General features: G+C 42.0%; 1 protein-coding gene and 1 long non-coding RNA gene across 7 annotated transcripts in view; one reads left to right on the top strand and one right to left on the bottom strand.

The window, feature by feature from the left end:
* The window catches only part of LOC117430723 (plasma membrane calcium-transporting ATPase 1-like), a 49,211-nt gene extending 47,482 nt beyond the window's left edge, over window positions 1–1,729 (bottom strand). The window contains exon 1 of one of the 5 annotated variants that reach the window (XM_059003716.1): window positions 438–1,729. The gene's annotated coding sequence lies outside the window, so the exon portion shown is untranslated. The remainder of the gene's footprint in view (window positions 1–437) is intronic. The other 4 variants (XM_059003717.1, XM_059003715.1, XM_059003714.1 and 1 more) reach the window with 4 other exon arrangements.
* On the top strand, window positions 1,509–21,507 carry LOC131702065 (uncharacterized). Of its 2 annotated transcripts, none has more exons than XR_009309264.1 (3): window positions 1,509–1,594; window positions 15,115–15,491; window positions 16,790–21,507. It is a non-coding gene; the product is annotated as an uncharacterized LOC131702065 (long non-coding RNA). The 2 variants fall into 2 exon arrangements; XR_009309263.1 differs by lacking the exon at window positions 1,509–1,594 and adding an exon at window positions 9,586–12,433.
* The last annotated feature ends 685 nt before the right edge of the window (window positions 21,508–22,192 follow it).

Genomic DNA, 22,192 nt, shown 5'->3' with positions numbered 1-22,192 from the left:
ATAAATAAAGCTTTATACCTGGGTAGGTAAAAGTATGCTGCATTATTCCATCAGCTACAGAGACCAGTGAATACGTTGCCTCTTACCCCGCCCTCTCATCAACAGTCATATAGGCAGACATACATTGATCGCTTCAATGACAGAAGTGTGGTTTGGTGGTATTAACTACAGTAGAAATTCGCTAGTACGGATAAACACGCCGCAAACCCTATAACAAAACGCCGTAAGAGTATTCTTAACTCCCCCATCCCAAAACAAGACCGAATTCCTAAACTGAATATTATTCTAATTAACAACAACATCATATCGGCGGTTTGATTCAAACTATGCTGATAATCCCATTCTTCAACCTGTAGAACAATATAGAAACAGACACACCTGTGGAAAGGGGAGTCCATTAATAATCGAGAGAATGTACAAACAGTAAGTTAACCAACCTCGCTTGATCACTCGGTCTTCTGCTGACGGGTGAATCTTTAGGCTCAGTGCAACATGATATCTGTAGTTAACGACTCGTCCCTCGAATTTCTTTTAAATCCAGGTTGTAGTCTAAAAGAATGGCGTTTTAGTCTCCTCCCCTCCAGTAGAGAACTTCACCAAAAATATTCTTTACACAAGCGTCAGATGAAAATATAACAATAAAATCTCTGTTACGCAGGGAAAGAAAGAAAATATCCACACAAAAAAAATGACTTTGATTAGTGATTAACGTTCTTCTTTCGAGATTTCGTTTTCTGTAATAATTCGTGTTTCTCTAATGTTTCGTGTGTAATTTGCATTAATGATTAAAAAATAAGACAATATTTCATTCCAGTAACGATGACGCATTCAGTGGATATCGTCCTTGAAAAACAACTGAAATTATTGAGGCTTTTCTATACCAATTTAGTATTAATGTCTTCGTGGTGTGGTTGTTCTTTCCCTCAAGACTGTTGTAATAAAATAAAATGTGAAAACCAACATCCGAGTTTATACAGACAGTTTTGCAATAATTTGGGATTCCAAAATAAAAAAAACAAACAAAAAAAAAAGTGACTTGAAAAATAAGCAACAAAACAGCTTAAACAAGGGTGTTTTTATGTTTTGTTACCGTAAATATTATTATTAGTAGTAATGTTTCTTTCTAGTAAATAAATAAACGAGTAAACGGTTTATCAATAATTACAGGACCACAATATATCTACAATAAACGGAATATAAAAAATGCATCGGTAAAAAGGCAGTCTCTGTCTCCCCGCAAAGTTAACAATCCAGATTTTTGGAAAACAAAATCCCTTTCCCCACCTTTTCCAAGAAGAAAAGATTATCACAGAAAGGGATACCCGTTGGTATATTGTGGATTTAGCGTCCGGTCCAGGTTCGAAGGCAAAAACGAGGTTTCAGTTTCGATTGGTAATTTTCTAACCGTGTTTCACCCTTCGATCACGCTCGCTAGTCTGCCAGATCCACCGTGTTGGAAGAGAGCGTAGCGACGCGGACAGGCTCCGGACTACAGCGGATCGGCAGCAGAGACAGCTGGATCCAGGGATTCCGGGACTGGAAAGAGAGAGAGCACAAGCCGGGGACCGCCGCGGGATGGGTGTGAGAGAGAGAGGTCTGGTTTGGGATTAGTCATTTAAGGTGGAACGGGGGAAATGGCAACCTGCTGCATGCTAGGTGGATTTTGGAGATTAAAGGCGGAGCCTCCTTAATAAAGAGCAACGCTCTGCATCTACACGACGCTGTAATGCACCATCGTGCTACTTAATTCCATTAAGCATTGTTACATTTTTGTTGTTACATGTGTAGACACTGATGGTTTGGCATTGCTGCACAGTATGTTTGCAATGATCCTTTATTAATGTTTCAGCTCGTCCGGCTCGATGCTACAAGAAGTAAGCAACGTGTGTGTGTGTGTGCTGGTTAATCAGAGCTAAACAGTAACATCGCTGTGTGTGTCTCTACCAAGGCAAGCGAATGGGATGGGAACTCGTTTAAGGTGGATCTGGTGAAGTTTGAAACGCGGACGTTTTTTTTTTATGTTTCAATAAGTTTTTGGAGTATAGTTGTAGGATTCGACTATATAATAAGTGTCAAAAACGGTCATATTGACAGTAATGTTTTGTTTGATTTTCATTTGAAAATTCGTCTCTTCAAAAAGGACAGGCCTTGTCGATCTAGGACTCAAGTCACTCCCATTTGCGCATGACCACCTGTCGCCAGTCATGTTTAGAAAGAGGTGGGAGGTTGTCTTGTGTTGCTGCAGAGGCATTGTGAAACTGTGCGGTTCTTATTTCTTCTAGTGTACTCGTTTTGCATGCATTGACTAGTAATAGAACGTAACACTGCTGGTACCCTCATAAAACGAATAAATAAATACACATAAGATCTCTAGATTGGGGTCCACTTGGTATGCGTCCAATTTAATAAACGCATAAATACAGAAACTCAACACATTACACATGTATCTTACCGTACATTACTCCAAGCTTGATACAAAACACATTACATCTGCATTTCAGTGACATTTTCACATTAGTTCTAGCCACCTGCTGGCCACTTAACATATGACAGCTGAATTCCATAGTGGTAGCTTTATTATAGTTCATATGTCACACAATTTTGATGTGTAAAATGGTATTGTCACTTAAGCTTGGAATCGCATAGGTTGCCTCACACCAGTGTTTTGAAGCCGATAAAAGAGAAAAAAAATGGCAGATGTTGTTGAAACACCTGATGTACTGTAAGCCACAGTGCTAATTATACAGCCACTGATGCAGTGAGCGTGGGAGGCAGTGAGACACATCACAGGCAGCAGAAGGAGGCTGAGCAAGAAACAGAGCAGGCAGCACAGCAGCAGCAGGCATAGTTATGCGCTATTGCCTCATAATGTTCCTTAATCCTTGTACGATTTTGAGGTGTGGCATCTACAGCTGTGGACAAAAGTTTCACATCACCCTATAGAATTAACTAATTTTTCTTCATAACATAAAATGAAACCTACTGAATAATGTTGCGTTAACATATTGAATTACATACCGCTTAGTAGTTTTCCCATATACTTAACTAAAAATTGACAAAAAAAAAAAATTCTAAATCTAACATGAAATACTGTACTACTATTATCACTTCCGGTCAGTTTGTAGTTTCTTTAAGTAGATGATGTGAAATAAAAAGATCTAAATTAAGTTGTTTTTTTTATAATTATGACTCAATCCTAACATTCTAGGTAATGCAACACTTTTTGTCCATCGCTGCGTGGATGCAATAGTGTAGGAGCAATGTATATCACTTTGTACCAAAATGTGTGTATCCAGTGTATTGAGTAACTTCCAACAATGTTAAACTGCATATACTCTATAACATCCAGTGCAGGTTATGTCAGCAGCCACAAACGGCGTGTTAAAAGTCTGACGCTCTTCAATAGACTCCAGAGATGAGATTACAGCCATATACCCTCCCAGCATTACAGGACACAGTGTTCCTGCTGTTTATTGTCTTCTGATCAACTCATTACTTACTGTTACTTCCTCGGCTGGTTTTATCATTGTAGTTTTCAGCTAAACCGCATTGGGGTGTGTGTTTGTTGGAGTTATAGGTTCTGCAGCTACCGTTTGTACTGCTTTCACTGGGGACTTCGTCATGTGCGTCCACTGATGTGGTAAGGGCTAATTTCAAGTTGAAGCCAGTGCTTGGTATGCTAAGGGTTAATATGCAAAGTCAGACGCGAATGTCCTTGGGCACCCCTAGATGGTAGTAAGCGCTGCACACCTGTTTTTGTGAGTGATAAATTTTTGGAGGAAACGTCTGCCACGCTCTGTTTGCTTTGACTTGGAGATGTTTTTCCATCTGCCGAAGGTCCTGGCACCACGGCTCCATGTCTTTTGTTGTTATTCACACAGTTTCAGACACACTTGCGCCTGTCCATCCAAGGGTCCCAGCTTTAAACAAAACATGGCATTGTTGCATTGGACTCCCATTGTTGAAAACTGCTTTCCACAGAATTGAATGTGCTTGAGGGTATCAGAATCCCGCTTGCTTTTGCAGAAGGCGTTTGAACCTTATAGCTTGGGAGCCACCTTATAGATTACTGGACTGAGTCGTGCCATGTGTTATTTAAATCCCTACTGTTACTAGTATGTTACTAACCTATACTATACCTTGTTGCTTATGCAATTCCATTAAACCGGAGCATGCTTTGAGTATGCACTGAACCCCTATGCAATGTACCCCTAATGATATATGATATATGGCACTGACCTTAGTTTGAACCAAGAGAGTAAATAATATAAATATATACATGACAGCCCAGTTCTTTAATTAAACAGGAATGTGCATACACAGTAGCGTACATATTTATATAAGCTAGGTAATGGGTTTGAACGGCACGTGAAGAGAACCCCATATAACATTATTACACGCTGGGGATCACGGCACTGCTGACTTAGTGTGGTCTTTAGTATTAAACCAAGAGATTGATTTTACCCCATGCTAAGCTTTAGAAATATACCCTGTCACCCTGGCAGTCGGCTGCTACACACTCAAATAGTTTCTTCATTATAATCCCCTATGAAGCTAATCAGTGCACTGCATCCAGTATACTATATACTGTATATACACAGCCTTGACACAACAAGGTGCTGGAAGGTGGCTCGCGGGTGTTAATCCATTTAATCATTAATGTTTAATTGGTACAGAGAGGTAGGATAATGATGCTGGATGTGTCGTTCAAGCTCTTCCCAGACATGCTCAGATGGATTGCGGTGGCCACGGAAGGTGTCTGAAGTCTCTTTTATGATCCTCAAACCATTCCAATTCCCAATTCCAATTCTCATTCCATTTTAATCAATTGCAATTCCAATTCCAATTCCATAGAAAAGCGTTGTAGAGAGAGGTATGGCAAACCATGGTCAGCACATAGTATAACCATGGGAAAAGCATAGGAAAACTGCAAAGTGAGAGCGGCAAACTTTTCTAAGGGTTCCTGCTGCTTTTCCTACACTGTACTTGTGTCCTTACATTCCTTTTTGTTTTACTTAGATTTTATCTTTGCTTCCATTTCCCCTCACACCAGGAACTCCATTCCCCAAGCATACCAACCCCTGGAACAGTTGCTTTAGTTTGTATTGGGTTTTGTTGTCTTTGAAGTTACGGGTGAGCAGTTGCTGTCTTTGAAGACGGCTTTTATCTTTGACAGAAGCAAAGCATATAGATGGTGTGGATAGCAGCTGTATAACCCGTTCTAATATAACAGCCACTCCAGGGCTGGCTTCAAGTGGCCCTTAGACAAGTGGTTTGTGTGTCCAGCAGACTGTGCCATGAGGGGGCTTCTTGATGAGTGTCACAGTACACATGTTCAACTGTACTATTACAGAGCCAGCTTTAGAGCGGAGTGCCAGAAACATCACAGACATGCATTTTTTCTTATATTATCTTATGTAATATTAGGAAATAGTATTCGAGCAGAGATCCTGAAAAAGTGTTTATTATGTTATGCTGTATTGAGATTGAGGGTTAATGATTTCTGTTGCAGCTTCCCTATTAAGGAGGTTCTTTATTGGTACAGGAATACAACTATGTGGCTTTAGAGATTATTTCTCTGAAATATCTATTTTAAAAAAGGTTCTTCATTTTGTGTGTGTGTGTATATACAGTATAGTGTATGGTATAGGAGACTTGTTTATATACCAAACAACTGTTGTTATGACAACAGTAGGCAGAGGTTACACCCCGCAGAAGGACATAATGCACGGATGGGAAGTCATGTGACCCACCCAAGCTTCTGCTGCTCTTAAGGCAGCACTCAGAGTTCTTTCAGAGAGGAGAGATAGAAGACAGCAAGTGAGTGACACAAACAGATTACAATTTTATTTTCCTTCTGCAGCAAAAAGTAAATGCATCACTTGAAATCTGCATCACTTCCCTGTGTGCATAATGTACAGCACTCACAGGTGTTTGAAACTTCAAATAGTCTAAGAGACAGTACCTGCTTTGTTGTACATGGAACTGCAGTTGGCCTTACATGTATAAACTGCCTCTACTGCAGGTAGATGGATCACACCTCGATGGAAACACCTGCAGGATTGATTTAAAAGAGTGCTGGTATTTCAATCCACTGCTTTTACAACAAACCCCAATGGACAGTATTTAATTCATTTCCCCATGTTCCCTTTGGGAGTCTTTTTCAGGAAGCCATTTCTGCTGGAATAAGTTAGCGAGCATGAAAAACAATTACCTGTGTGGAAACAACAATAGAGAACCACAGAATGCACTCATCGTAGGATACTGCAAAGAAAAGGTAGACACTTAAAAGTTGCAAAGGTCATGTAGATGACTGTACAGTATAGCCAAGCCTCTGTGGATGTCTGGGTGGGTGTGCGTGTCCCTACGCATGCCTGGACTCATCTCTGATCTCATATGGAGCCCGGCAGGCTGTGTTTCCGAGCTTGGGGAGTGTGAATGAAAATCAGAGCAGGAGCGCAGAAGAGTCATCAGATTTGAATATGGCACGCAGGGATGGAGAGAGTTTAGTAATCATTTCTACTGGGACTCGAAAGCCCGAAGGACTCAAGTTTTCTATGTTGTCCAATGATGGAAATTCCACACTGATCTAACTTTATTTCAGGGAGAAAAACATTTCAATATCCCTGTCAAAATAAAAAAAAAACACATACAAAATAAAAATAGGCCAACTACTTTAGCACTAGCCCTAACCCAAACCCTAACCTTAACCCTGACACTAACCCTAACCCTGGCATTAACCCTTAAAGACATTGACCATGGCAAATATGTCATACATATTTTTACTTCTTCACTACCAGTATTGTGTGATATATTTAAATCATTATAAACTGCTCACTGTTGGGAGGTAAATATAAATGTATCCGTATATAGATCCAGTTTATGTTATGCAGTAGTTGTAATTATCTCTTATGGTATGTATTGTATAAAGTGTCTGTAAGCTTGGATATGAGTGTGCCAGAGGGTGTGAAACATCATCTACAATGGTCTTAACCCACAACAGACAGGGTCAAATGTACACAGAACAACTTATTGGAAGTCGTGCTTAGCTTAAGGAGCAGGAAATACAGAGCACAGTTTTAATATTTTTCATTTAAGTTTTACATTTTTACTGCCCCCCACACCTCTTTTGAAAAGATGGTTTGTGGCTGCCGTAGAATGTTTGCCTGTTAATTTGAGTTAATATGACACTTGGCAAAATAAGATGTAACATTTTGGACATTCTGTTTGACAGAGAGTAACCTAATGGTTTATAATTGCACTACATGTTTCTGTAGAGGTTGTGATGTGAGGCATGCTTCGTACTCTAGCGCAAACACACATATAGTAAAGATTTACCTCTCTGTAGCTGTGACGTCGTGTTTCCTTTTACAGTTATTATAGACACGAAAATAAATAATTTCTCTCTATGGAGAGGCAAGAAGGAAGGGATATATATGTCACAATAATCTTGTAATTGAACACAGCTGTTATCCAATTCCTCTGTTGCAAGAAAAGAGAACTGATAGCAGGTCAAAGGCTTCTGTGGTTAGCACTACAACTGGAAGCTGGAAATATGTTAGACTCTTGCAGCACTAAGGGTTTGGTTTGATCTAGCCTACTGGAGTGTGCCACAGCTTGATTTAGGGGATTTTTACAGCACCAGTGTTTCTGTTAAAATGCCAAATCTTGTCAAGTTTACATTGTGTCTTTATTCTAATTGCAAATACACATGTTTGCAATGGACTTTTTGTTGCCTTGTAGTTTGCAATAGTTTGTTTAATGCCTGTGTTATTGCAGTTAACTAATTATAATTAGCGTGTACCAGCATATCAGAACGTGTATTGCTGAATGTGTGTGTATGAGCGGCTGTGTGTCTGTCACTGGAGCATGAACTCACCTCGCTCTTGTATTGATTACTGCTTAATAAGGTAACAGGTGGCCACGTCACTTCCTGTGAGCCTCTCCTTGGGGTCAAGCTGAACCGCTAGCAATGAATTCCAGCACTGCAGGCTGTTACAGTACAGTACACACAATTACACCATCACAGCACATGTGACAGCCTCTCTCTCTCTGTGAATAAGCACGGGTTTAGTGGATGTGGGAATGTATTGTTAAGATTCACTTGAGGTTAGGCGATTATCTGCTGACATGAGTTAGCAGGAGTGCTCAGTTAGCTTAAGGAACAGCAGGTTCAATCCCTGCCGTGGGCACTTGTCCTTCCTCAGGTGTAATGCACAGAGTGATTTCATTGGGAGGACCAGGGGTCAGTTCCCTGTGGCCTTGAATGGATAAAGACTGAATGGTCTGTGGTGGTAGGTTTGTCTGGTGTTGCCAGGCGGATTTGTGTTTAAGTGTGAGCTTCAGGTTCTAGGTACAGGGGCACACAGTATGCATGTATTTGCGTGATTGTATGTGTGTGTGTGTGTGTCATATCAATGTCTCAATTTGTGTTCACGTCTTTTGATAGAGAGTATGCAGCAGTTTGTGTTTGTGCTTGCTTGAAAACACTGAATGCATTTAGTAGTTTAGCTTTCAAGTTCTCATTACTCGTGTCTGAATGGAGTTTTCAATAGTACATCTGTAGGACTCCTAATGACAGTGAAGTGCTTCGAAGATTAAAGAATGTAGGACTGCTTTTATCAAAGATCTTCAATAGTAATTCACTGGTATGAGGCTGCCAATAGCTAGTTGCACATTGGTAAAATTTCTATATTTTGACATAGTCGTACAATATCAGCAGCAGTGCGCAAAGTGGAAAGTCATTTTTTCTTGGCTTTGAAAACTGCACACATTCTGCCATTGTTTATTTGAAGGCAAGTCGTGGTGCATGGTGTATTTAATGAACACAGATTGACAGTCTTCCACATGCAGGAATGATTGAGATTTTAATAGAAATATCTTCTACTTCAGTGGATGCTGTGCTTCCTGCATTTCCAGCTCTCGTACTCTGTGCGTGTATGTGCGCTAGTGTGTGGGTGTGTGTGTGTGTGTGTTTGTGTGTTTATCCAATCAATACCTCTCAGCTCTAGGTAGGATGGAGTTTGTATGCATGTGTGTGGGTGTGTGAGTGAGCGAGCCTGAATCAGATCAGTGCCTTGATTTCGTTCAGCTCTGGGAATGAATGCAGCAGTGGGCAGACTGAGCAGTAAGCCCTGCGGCTGAGATGGTTGGGATTCTGTTTGGAGTTGTGGAGCTGCCCGTCATTTATTATTTAAGAACGCCAACACGCTGCCTCTGAACCACACTCTTTGATTTTCATAAATTAAATTACCTACAGATCTTCGTGTGTGTACTGATCAAACCCCCTCAAAGCTGAGAGAGAGAGAGAGAGAGAGAGAGAGAGAGAGAGAGAGAGAGAGAAGGGGACTGGAGAAGCTGTAGACTCCCTCACAGCTTTCTCTACTGCCTGTTTGTATATGCATGATAATTCTGAGTCGTTACCTAAGTCTAACATGGTTTCCCCTGGTGCTATACCATATCTATGCTTTTACCATGGTAAACGTCTAGAAGAGTAAAAACACTCAGATCCCAACCTCATGAGCAGTGTCAATGGAATGGATCTGGAAGATTGCACAGCAGTTCTGATGCAGTAGCACACAGGTATCAACCATGGATTACCGATATGTATTGGTTTCAATGTGATACCATTGGTACAGTAACAGGTGGCGTGGTACCACTCTGGTACAGTACTGTCATAACGTTGCAGCTGCAGAGGGAGTTATGCGGACTGTGTGTGTTGGTCAAAGAGGTGGGATTCCAGCTGGATTATACTTTCTCTGATATCGTAGTTTCACTCTACTCATAGCTCCAGTTTTTAATTAACATGCACAAATCACTGTAGACTATCTGGGAGAAATCAGATAGAGCTGTCATAGTGTGACAAAACCATTGACTGCCCTCCACAATAGAAATGACTGGACCACATCCACAGGGTGTAGCCACAGTATATCAGGCCATACACAGTTAGTTGTCGGTGCATTGGATTGAAGAAAATATGAATCACTGTGACTTTATCATTGGTGTGCCAGACAATGATACCTTTCTCACTCTGAACAAGATGACCACATCTAGTTTCTACCCCCCTGCTCCACAGCGCCCTCTATCCCCGATCTCAAGCTTTCTGGCCCCTTAGCCCTATCGTGAGAGATGGGTGCGAGGCAACGTGGATCAGGCCTGATTTGCATTCAAAAGAGGATTACCGAGGAATCAACCAAAACATTCTGCTAGCTGCTTAGAGGACTTTAAGCAGCTTCACTCGAGGAGGGAATAAAGCTGGCATTAGCTCCTCACCTCTGCTCCTCTTCCTGGGAGAGAAAGAGGGGGTACACTGCATAAAACAACCCTCAACTAACTGATTGTCAACAGCCATGCTGTGGCACTGCAATGGCGTCTCAACGGTTCAAATAGTCAGATTTCAAGATTTCACCAATTCTAACCAGTACTTCATTGCTGTAACATCAGTACCAGTGTGTTACCATGTCTCTGAAATATTTGCTTTAAATCCATGGTGTTGCCACTAGTGGTAAAGAAAAACAAATATCTCTCTCTCTCTCTCTCTCTCTCTCTCTTCTCTCTTCTCTCTCTCTCTCTCTCTCTCTCTATATATGTATATATGATACAGCTTCAGAAGGCACTGAATCATGACTGATTACACAGAGAACATCCAAGTACTGCTTGCTAAAAACAGACGCGGTAAAAAAAAAAAGGGACGACTCCAGCATAATGCTTTACATTTAAATGCTTGTGACGTTTTTGGATGTCTCACCGTAGTCCTTAATCTTTAAGTGCTAGACAACACTGTCTTCCATTCTCCATGCAGGGGCTGCACTTTCTCCTTCCCTGTCAATCAGCTCTAATCACAAGGTCACTCTTCTTATCTTCCAGTTCTCACTTCTTATCGCAAGCCTACACTTCCCTGTCCCTCAGTTCTAATCACCAAGTCACACAGCTTACCTCCCAGTCAGCCCTATGCACTAGGCCACACTGCTTCCTCTCATTGTCTAGGCATTACGCAGTGACACTAGTTGAAGTCCCAGTTGCTGTCTCATATATAGGTTGATTGTGCTCCACTGCAGCTCTGCCAGAGAGCACGGAGAGGATGCTGGGATATTCTCTGGAGGACTTGAGGCTGCAATTAGAGTTGGGGGAAGCCTCTCAAGTGGCCTGGCATTCTGCCAAACGTCTCGGCTCTCTGCTTTGACAGGGGGTCGGCTGGGAACAGGAATCCCTGACGGGCTCTTTTAGGAATGCTTGTGCACTCTGCATTATGTCTGTCCGAACTGTCTCAGAGGGATGGGCTTTCATTACATGGCAAACTCCACGTCCAATCAGAGATCTCCGTGGAGGGTCTGCTTACTTTGCAGAATTAAACTGGGACAGAACTGCCCGGAAATAACTCCCAGCTCTTAACGGACCAGCAAAGAGTCATTGTATTATCTTTTAATACTTGCTAATCATTCAAGCAGGTTTGAGGCAAGTTTCTTGCTAGTTAACTTCCCAGCAAGTACATATGGCAAATAAATAATGACATGTTTTTTCTCCTTTTTTTATATAATTTACTACTCCATTCATTGCTCCCCTACTCTTGTCTCTTGTCCTGCTATGTATAATTGTATCAATTTATATCCTACATTTAAAAATAAATGTGCATTTTTTTATAATGATCAGCAAAATGCATATAACATGAATCTGTGTTGTACTGTTTTATAACAGTATTATTGGGCTTTTACACATCTATAACTCATAACTGGTACAGCAGTACAACCTACAACCTACAACCTGCAAACTCTGCTGCCCGTCTTGTCTTTTCCCTTCCCCGTTTCTCCCACGCTGCACTGCAGTGCCGCTCCCTCCACTGGCTCCCTATCGTCGCTCACATCCAATTAAAAACTCTTGTACTCGCCTATCACTGCCTCAACCTTTCTGCTCCCTCCTATCTCCGGACTATCATTTCTCCCTACACCCCCTCTTGCCCCCTCCGCTCCTCTACCACCAGCAGATTAGGGAGAGTGGGACGGAAAGACCAGCATTATGGAGCCCTTTTGACTGGCTGATCACACTGCATTCAGTGGAATTTAATAATTTATCACTCTGATTAAAGCTGACATTTAGCAGGGATCCTCCTATACTCTCAATGAGGTCAGCTTCTTAAAGGGCAGATCCTGCTCTTCTCAAAGTCTCCACAGTCACTTCTGGCATGTTTATATTTGATTCCGTTGCTGTTATTTCACCGTGGCGCCAGAGAACATTTATTATTTTATTTAATGGCTCATTTTTCTGCTTTGATTTTTCCCCAAGGATAGCCCCAGTGAAATGTGTCTTTTAATTTGTATGAGTCACATTGAAGGAATCGCTATGCCTGATCCCGAGGAAGGACAAGTGCCACCAGTGGGGATTGTTCCCTGGACCTTCATCACGCACTACAAACAAGAACTTTACTGCTTGAACTAAAGTAAGAGGTTGGCACATTAGTTCCAGAAATCCTATCATATCCTATCTCCGGAATTAGGAGAAGTACTACTGTAGCAATTTTGCTAGTACAGTATATTTCCTTGTATAGCTGACAGCTCTGCTGAACTGAGACTGAACACCGCTCACTCCCCCACCCTTTGTTTCCGCTGTTGCTAAAAATCCTGCAGTAAACTCACTGATTGTTGACACGCGCCGTTCGCAAAGGTCAGAGGTCATAGCGAAAGGCCCCGCTGCCATGGCTCTATATTCGTTTTTTGATGCCTGTCCATTGGAAATCCATGAGCCGGGTCTCCCAGGCTCTAAGCTATTGATTTGCTGTCAGTGTCTGGAGCAAGCAGCCCCACGAGGAGCTGAGGGGAAAGGGCTTCTGAGCTACTGCAGGGGAGGAGGGAAAGCAAAACAGAGCACCCCTGTACCATTGCTGCACACTTCTACCTTCCCATCTCAAGTCAGAGAAGTGGAGAAGGATGTGTTCAATATTAATTATATCATTTGCCCAATCAATCTTTCACTAAACACATATATAGACGTTTTCCTAATCCTCTGTTACACATTTATAGTGTGTTTGAATCCTTGATTCACTGGTCTGACCACATCACAGGTGCCCAGTTTATGATAATAACACTCCAGAAAAACAAAATGATCATATAACAGTGGAAGAGCACTAATGTCAGGTGGCACACATACTTTTAGAAATTCCACTACACCAAAGAAGTGAAAGCGAAATACAAGAACTGTGTCACCAATCCCCTTTCAATGTGACAAAGTACACTAGATTAATTCTCGCTGTAACAGAATTTAATTAGCATGCATAGCGATTCCTATCTATAATTAACTACCCATCTATTAATTATGAATAAATAGTAATGCATTTTTAATGACTACATACTGCTAGACTTCATCTAACAAAATGCAGAGCACATTTAACAAAACATCCACCCCCACAACTCACAGACAGGCTAGCTCAAATAGCAAAAAATGTTGGTCTGCCTGCAATTGAAAAGGGATAGATACAAATTGAGAGAAATGATCCTGCAGCATTGCTGTACATCTCCAGGATGCTCCGATCCAACCTATCAGTACATTTTAAACCCTATTTCATGCACCTCGTTGCAAAATAAGAAAGTTAGCATCATGTGAATGGTGGGGCCCATATGTCCCTTGTACCTTAAAGGGTTAAACTCTTTCCACGTCCCTGTCAATCTCTCTCTCCCTGCAGTGCAGTGCAAATTCAGCAGAATTGTTCTGAGTTATTCTGCGTCACTCTTCAATGTGTATAAGGTCAGTAATGTGACAGTAGAAGAATGTGTCTCTTATTTGTATTTCGCATGCACTATGAAAATCGTATAAACTGCGCTCGTCTTCATACAAGGAGTGCAGTGAAGGATTTTATTACAGAAACAGCCGAACATGTATTGTAACGGATCACGTTCTAACAAATAGTCGGACTAGGGTCAGTTGGCTCTTTATGTCTTGTTGGACAATTCCAGGAGATGCATGGAGCATTCATCCCTTTCCAGTCTTCAAATGCGCAATGACGAACTCCCCAAAAGCTCAAAAAAACCATAAAGGGAAATACCGACAACTGCATAAATACAGCTTTGCCTAATGACTCCCTTCAGAACAAGTTCCCTTTTGTGTATTTTTAAATTCCTCACATGCTTTCTCAATTATGATCAAAAACAAAACCAACCTTATTTGGTCTATATAACCAGCCAAGAAGATAAAAAACATCTTTGGTACGTATCACTCCAGAAGGCTTCCTGTGCCCTAGGGGAATCTATGCTGTTTTAGATCCAGTTCATTTTCCCAGTAGGTACTGTAGTGCTTTTTGACTGAGTCCTCAGGCTTAACCCCTTATTTTGAAGAAGGCTTGAATTACTGTTTTAATTTACAGTGATTACACTCCCCACTCTCACCAAACACAAAATCCTCCCACCCCTTTGTCTAGCAGCTCATCTTAATTAACACATCAGGGCAACCTGTTAGGGTTCTTAAAGGAACAGACCCTTTAATTAAAACAGGGCTTAGCATACATGTTGTATTTATTTTGAAAATCTGCAAAAAGATGTATATTTAATTACAGTACATACCTCTCCTTCTCCATGAACCCCTGTTGTACAGTGACAATCAATGATAGCCTGTATTCTCAATACCTCCCTGAAGGAAAGACAATGTCCTGCTGTATAAGTGCACAGGGTTGCTTCTTTGTATTTCATTAGAGAACACAAACACATTTGTCAGTATTCTGTTGTGGTCTCCTGTAAGGTCTGTACTGTAAATCACAAGTCAATCCTTTTTGCTGCAGCTACCGCTTGTCAGATATTATTATTATTGTTATGATCAAGTTTCATTCAAGCCGATGTATTGGCTGGTCTGTTTTGAGACGTCAGCCTCTGAGGACGGAGCAGTTTGGAGACAAACGAGCTCATTTTGACAGCAGTACGTGTGTTTGCTGAATAAAAGCGGTGTGGAGGATTCTGGGTGCTTGCACTGCATTCCAGTGGCATTGCTATCAGGGGAAGAATTAGGGTCACAGTAATCACCATCTAAGCACTTAAAGGGACCCCTTTCCTCTCCCTACCCAATACTGGGGGCAATTTGTTTATTTTTTATTTAGAGTGGCCAATTATTTTAACCCAGATTTTCTCTCCAATTTAGAATATCCACTGCAATTCCCCGCACAGGTCAGGAGAACTGAAGGTTCAGTGGGCGTCCTCCGATCACATGACCAAGCCAGCTTCCTCTTTTACACCCAGGAACCCGAGAGCAGCTGGCATTTGGAGGACAGAGGCCAGCCCTGCAGGCGTCCGCCTGAGCTCACTAGGCGCCTGGCCGTCAGGGTCTGCTGTAGCGCGATGAGGAGAAACGGTCCCTGACGGTTTTGGCTCCCTAATCCACGGGAGTGCCAGAGTCAATGCAACGCTCCTTTCAGAATCCCCAGTGAAGACCAGAGACTTCGCACAGCCAGGACGCAAACCTGCGCTCCCCTGACTGTGTGACTCACCTTGCACACCACACAGCTGTGCTTTTACCAGGTGAGGCCCTTGGGGAACCCTGGGGGTAATTTTGATGATCTAAAGAGTTGTGGCTCTTGATTATGAATGTATCCCTGGAATGGTCTGCCTGATTGCATAACTGTATAACAAGAAGCCCTCGCCCCATCCATGCACGTTACATTGATCCAACTAACTCCAGGCCATAAAACCAAGCAGTGTGGCCCACTAGTTGCCATTAATTATCTCTCTCTCTTATTATTATTTTTTTTTAATCTGGAAAAATGTAAAGTTTAGAGATACGCTTGTCTGTGAAAGACAAGCTTTTTGAAGCACCAAGCACTTGCTGCTTTTTGTATGCAGTCTGCTCAGTGTACAGAGCACTGGACCTGCGTATGGAACTCAATTTTGTACACCATGCTTTCCCTTTCTTTCATTCTCTCTGTCTCTCTTGTGATCCCTCCCCTCGCAGCCTCGGAGGGTATTCCCAGTCGGCAGCAGAGGAGCGATCAGGCAGCACATTAGTGCTGTCAGCTCTCCCGTTACCAAGCAGTTTTGACTCCAGATGGAAATGTATTAAGGTCAGCTCTGGTGCGGCAGTCAGTTTAATGCAATTATCCACTCTAACCTTTCAGAGTCCCTGGTGACACCTGTCTGACTGGGAGGTAATTCAAACAGTCGGACCTCTAACAAAACAATGAGCTACCAAACCCACTGTCTCCCACACTGCAGCCCAGCACCATCTCTAACTACTGAGCTACTCAAATCCACTACCTTCCACACTGCAGTCCATTACTCTAACCACTGAGCTACCCTGCTGGCCATCCCCACAGAGCTCCTCTACCTCTGTTCAATAGCTGAATTAATCCTTTACAATTCTTGTTTGCAGACCTAATGTTCTTGGCAGTACAAGTCCTTATTTTATGGTCATGCCAATAAGGTATTATTGAATTGAATTAAATTGAAGTGAAGTAATTGAATTGAGGGAGAGACAGAGACAGAGAGAGAGAGAGTAGGCAGAATGAAATTGAGAGTGCAAGAGTTAGAAGGGAACGAGTGGAAGAAAAACAGTTATATATATATATATATATATATATATATATATATATATATATATATATATATATTATTCTCATATTTCCTTTACATGTATGCATGATATATTGAGAGAGAGAGAGAGAGAGAGAGAGAGAGAGAGAGAGAGAGATTTATAACAGTTGAAAGTCAGATCAATGTGGATGGAATTAAATATTGATTTCTGGTTGGAAGCTACTTCACTGTAATTGGCTTCCATTCATCCTGAAAACACTGTATTTCACAAAGATTCATCTTTCCTACAGGTCATTGTTTCACAAGCCCATCAACTACCAGGAGAGAGGAGGAGGAGGCGGAGGAGGGAGGGAGAGCATCAAGGCAACCTACCTTGCAAGGAATGGGGTGTTCCTCCAGTGATATCATTCATATCATAACACATGGTATGTTAAACTGCATATCTGTTTGCATTTGCAAATAAAATATCTGAAATGCATGCTTGCCTTTACTCGTTATAGCGACCCAAATATTCTTCCAACTGTGATGTCATCATGGGATAGAAACCTCGAAAGCTTCAAAGAAAATACAGCGGCAAGATTTTTCTTTTGTTCCTAAAACTTGGGTGGACGCTTGAACTGTGACCAATCCAACACTTTCATCTAATTTAGTTCTCTTCTCATCAATTCAGCCGGAGTCAAGCATTGAATCAGATTTTTTTGTAAATATTTTTGCTGTAGTAGGCATTCAGTGCTTTTCAAGCCTGTGTATTCAATGCTTTTCAATGGGCCATTATACCCAATGGATTAATAATAAAACAATTTAAATTTTTTATACAGCGCCTTTCATAGTGGACCACCATCACAAAGCGCTTTACAGAGGTAGGCTGTGAACTGATTTAACATCTCATCCGCTGGATGGAGCACAAGGAGGTTAAGTGACTTGCTCAGGGTCACACAATGAGTCAGTCAGTGGCAGGTTTTGAACCTGTGACTGTCTGGTTATGAGCCCTGGACCTTAACCGTTGGGCCACACTGCCTCTTAAGGCTTGGAAAACCATCTTGTTTCCTTTTCTAGGGTACAGGCTGTATTATGCACATATTTTTAGGTGAACTCTCAACCGCATTGAACGTCATTCTAAAGTAGGATTTTGAGAAGAGGAAGTGAGCAAGATATATAGAAAAGAGTGCATATCTATGGGAAAAGCATCATTCATGGAAGGGGTCAGTTACTGTTTTCAGTGTCTTGCTTTATGACTGTTTTAATTCACCAAGCATCTTGAGAAACATCAAAGCTATGCTTTAAGATGCAATTTAAATGTAAATATACTGTACTGTACAGATGAATGTGTTTTGAATGCACAATACAGCGAAACCCATGCACAGGGTATGAATCAAGGGACTGGAGTAGCAGGACCCCTCTCTTCCCCATGCACAGTTACAGGGTCACATATCCCCTGTCGTGAGTGATGTATGGTCATTGTGAGTGTCTGCCTGTTGATTGGGAGAAGGGGAGACCGTAGAGCTGAATTTATTAGGACACAGAGAGGCTTTTACTGCAGCAGACTATCAGAAAATCAATTGGAAGAGAATCCATTTCAATTTACAGCTGTTTAAAATTCTTCTCCTGGTGTCTGTGGTTCCTGTCTCTCAGAGCAATCTGCATTCAACAGCGTGACGTTCCAAAGGGACACCCGTAAAAGCAAAGCTGGGATTCGCAAAAAAGAGACTAAAGAGACTGGACCCCTGGCAATGATGAGCTACATTGGGGTTAGATATCAACCCCTTTCACACTGCACTTTCCTTAACCACTGAGCTCCTCAAACCCACTGCCTTCCACACTGCAGCCCAGCACCTTCTCCAAGTACTGAGCAACTCAAACCCACTGCCTTCCACACTGCAGCCCAGCTACTTCTCTAAGCACTGAGCTACTCGAACCCACTGCCTTCCACACTGCAGCCAATCACTTTCTTTCTCTAACCATTTAGGTGCTTACACCCAGAATCTTCTGCACTGCAGCCCAGAGCTCCAACCACCAAGCTATTCAGGTTTTGTGTGATGTGTGTAATGTGCTGTGATAACATACTGTATATTTCCTGGATGTACTGTAAAGCCGAGTATACACTACATGTCTCACAAAATGCTGTTTCCAAACACAAGTAGACCTGACTTCAACGTCAACCACCTTGTCTTTACCTTACACCTTGCAGTATAAGCAACTACAAACAATATTGCTTTACTTCAAACAAGTAACTGGCTTGTGGAGCTATACCACACTGTACACTCTCCACTCTGGGGAAAGGAGAATGCTTCTCCTTCCCCCATTATAACTTTAAGTTGGTCTTACATTGTACATTAATAAAAAAATAAAAAAAAAACAGACGATCAACTTCATTGCAGAATTGATTGGGAGGACATGCTGAAGCTGGGTTGTCAAGCTTCTGTGGCCCTTCTCTTGGTGTCAGTCCAGGCTGTCTGGCTCTGAAGGGACGCTCCTTCTCTTTGGGCTTGGATCCAGTGGCCTGCAGTGTCATTCCTCATCCCAGCCCTGCTGTCAGCGTTAATAAGGAACCAGAGTGGGGACATTAATCAACAGCAGGCTGCAACACAATTCCTCTGAGATTAAAAATCGCCTCCCAGCCCTCGAACATCAGATTTTACAGTTTTACCGCTAAATGCATTCCGCTCTGGGCCTCACAAAACACATTTCCCAATGCCTGGTCATTTATTATCGTCCAAGTCTGAACTCCTGTTACGCTGTCGGACAGATAACACTCCCTTAGAACACTCCTGTCTGTGTGTCCCACACTCCCTCACTCACTCCCTCCATACCTCACTCACTCACTCCCTCAATCACTGAGAGCAATGGGTTTCGGTGTGGGAGTAATCCTCACAGTTTCGGCTGGGTAATGTTGTTCACAGTGCGTAGCTGGAGGATCTCAATAACACTGAAATGCCAGGAACTCCCCAGGAAGCAATCAGCCTGAGATCCTTTTATTCAAGCTACTAAATTTTTTACGAGTGTGGGGCTACAGCAATGCTCTGCTGCATGCTAATGAGCACTGTGGCTTTGTGCTCTGTAGTGACCTCTACTGGAGATACCCTGTCTGCGTGGGACAGGGATTTCTTGTGTAGCACCAGGCTGTCAGGATGACACTGATTCACAAGATGTTTAAATTGTTCCGAAGGGACGTTTTTTCCCAGGTCTTTTTTCCCCGAAGTTTCCCAATCCCTTTTGAGCCTGTTCCTCGTGAAACACCAATAATTAATGCAGTCGTGGACATAGAAGCAACTGCCAATTGTATGCCAGATCTGCAGATGCAGAATTTGTATATCTCATAAATTGTCACGGATGTTAATTGCACAATGAATCACTGAATTCATGTTACAGTTTATTGATAGTAAAGTGGGCTGTTCCATACAGGCCAGTATTGCAAGGTCACATGTGTGGAATGCACACGGATATAATCCTGAGCCTTTGTCAGACACAGCAATTCAATAAAGCTCTTTGTCTGCTGCTGCTGCTGCTGCTTATAATCAATAGGGCTGGGAGCACAGTGATTATTCTCTCTGGTGCTGGTTCAGTCAATAATTGAATTTCCCGGATTGCATGGGTGGCAATGGACTCTTCTTTAGGGAGGCAAGGGGCTGGCCCTGACTTATATAAGACAATATAATTACTGCATTATCGAAGCCTGCTAATTCCCTTCTCTCTTCCCTGCCATTATCCCACATAATTATTGCAGTCAGATGTGTCAATAATGTGAATTATCTAGCCAGCTCTGTGTGTTCTTGATCAACGTCCAGAGGTTGTGGAAGCGTGCTATTAGCAGGGGAACCCACTCATAAACCTTTACTTGTAATGACAGTGTGTTTGAATCAAAGAGTGCGGGTGTTCCCTCAAAGCACTACAAAGTAGCGCATTTGGGTTTGTTCTAGAAAGGTGCAAAATACATGAAAGAAAGCGTTTTTCTCTTTGCGTCTTGGTGCAATAGTAAGCGATTGTTGAAGGAAAGGGGAAGACAATGGTTGCAGAGGCCGGTGACAGTATGAAGGTGAACAAGCTATATCAACCAAAAGAGATACGTAGGATGAAGTGCTAAGGGGTAGGGCGTTCTAATACACTGTTCACACTCTGTATATGACGAATTCCTGGGAATGATAAGGTGATGCAATATTACAGACTCTGTATAATGAGGCTGGATTTCTGCTTACCTTATTTAGCAGTGAGTGCTGATGGAGTGCAAACCCCTGGATTGTTTAATCACATCAACAGCAATTCCTACAACCCACTCACTACCAGGGACTGCAAAGTTAGTTGCATCCGGCTATAAGCTTAGGAGAGGCTACTGGTTTACTCTAATACAGATGTGCACATGATAATGCATTGGGCTATTGTAACTGTTTACATGTTAGTGTAGCAAGTGAAAAGGAAACCCGTTTTTAGCTATAGAGAGATGTTTGATTTATAATAATCTTGCATGGCTCACAAATAAGACTTGGATAGTCTGATCCCTTGCCCCAAAGAGCCTGTGAATGGTGCTGTTCTCAAGCCCATCTCTGGTGTTGCTGTGTGGTGCAGTACTGTAGGTGGGTTACGCTTCTATAAGCTGTACTATAAACTTCGTACGACAGAGCCCTGCTTTGCCTCTCCATATATGGAGCACAGCTGAGAGAGGCAGACAGCTTGTCCCTGCTGCAGACCGCAGAGGTGCAGTGAGGTGACCCCCGATAGCTCCAAGACAGAAACAACGCGTCTCCACCCCAGCACGGAACATACCTCAACCACATAAGGAAGAGACGAGAGATGGTTTTGAATGAAGCCGGTTCAGGGGAGGGGGGCTGGCAGTGTGTCTCTGTTTAATGTACTGAATTCATCATCTCCACGTCTGCTTCTTGTCATACTGTCAGCAAGAGGAAGGAGAGCAGACACTTGAGTGTGGATCTCTGAGAAATAATAGGCTGTTTTCACAGATTTTTAAATAGATTTGTTAACTCATTGGTACCCAGCTTTTCTCAGTCTGACGAGTATGCAGCTTTTCTTTTAAAATTTTAAAATGTTTAAAATCTTGCTATTGACTTTTAAGGCCTAACTGACCTTTTGTCTATTTATACCCCTAGACGCAATTTGCGGTCCATTACTGCAAAAAGGACTCTTAAGAGTAGTAGAAATTATTTGACAAAACAACGAGGCGACTTTTATAACCAGTTCTAAAATCAATCAATCAATCAATCAACAAATACATATTATACACTATATTGTGTCTGATACTGTCCCAATACAGGTCAGAGGATAGTGCAGGCTTTATATAATGCCATGTTACATTGCTACAACTTTCACACTGTCCTTCCACAGTGTAGTGGGTGGACAGTCCTATTTGATTCATACTGTCCTTCCACAGTTTTGTGGGTGGGCAGTCCTATTAGATTTCTGCTGTGTATGGGGGTCTTGTTGATTACTCATATTGACATGTTGAGATCCTACATTGACAGGAAAACACAAGAGCCTGTTTCAGGATCTCACTCATCTTTTTCCAAAGATTGCTCAGATACAATCTGTAGCGTTATTTTTTTTTTTTTAAATGACGCATTTGTCTGTTTGTTTGTTTTTTTTATGCCTGGAATGTACTCTCCCGTATAGATTTTGTTACGCTGATTATAATAATAAAATAAATTAACCGTGCTTACCAAAAAACAGAAAACACACTCAGAATC

This window comes from Acipenser ruthenus, chromosome 29 (assembly GCF_902713425.1).
Source record: "Acipenser ruthenus chromosome 29, fAciRut3.2 maternal haplotype, whole genome shotgun sequence".
Taxonomy (NCBI): Eukaryota; Metazoa; Chordata; class Actinopteri; order Acipenseriformes; family Acipenseridae; genus Acipenser; species Acipenser ruthenus.
Note: the sequence above shows the minus strand (reverse complement) of the source record. Positions and strands in the feature narration are given on the sequence as shown.